Here is a 458-nt window from a genome sequence, read left to right on the forward strand (position 1 = left end):
TAAGATGCTTGGCTGTCTTTTGAATCTTGGTTTTCCATGCATTATAATATAGACACTGGAGGGTGTGAGAAAGACATTGCCAGAAATATCACCATAGAAAGCTTGTAAATCCATCTTCTGCCTATAACTGATTGGAATACCTAAAATGGGGCTACAGGATGCCCAGTGAAGGAGGCTTCCTGTGGAGCCTCTACAATACATAAGACTACAGGTGGAAACCTGAACCACATCCAGATCTCCAGAGATGGGAAATTCCCACTTGAAAGGACAAGCAGACCAACCTGGAGGGGCTAGAAAAACAGAAGATACTTCTTGAAATAAAGAACTACAGGAAGAATACAAAACAATATAGCCAGACTGACTATTACTACAAGAACAAGTTGCTTGCCCAGGAGATATCAAGGCAAGTGGTAGGGTCCCCTCAGTGCAAATCCTCTTCCAAGACTAAGACTCAGTGG

The sequence above is a fragment of the Chrysochloris asiatica genome, unplaced genomic scaffold (assembly GCF_000296735.1).
Source record: "Chrysochloris asiatica unplaced genomic scaffold, ChrAsi1.0 scaffold00002, whole genome shotgun sequence".
Taxonomy (NCBI): Eukaryota; Metazoa; Chordata; class Mammalia; order Afrosoricida; family Chrysochloridae; genus Chrysochloris; species Chrysochloris asiatica.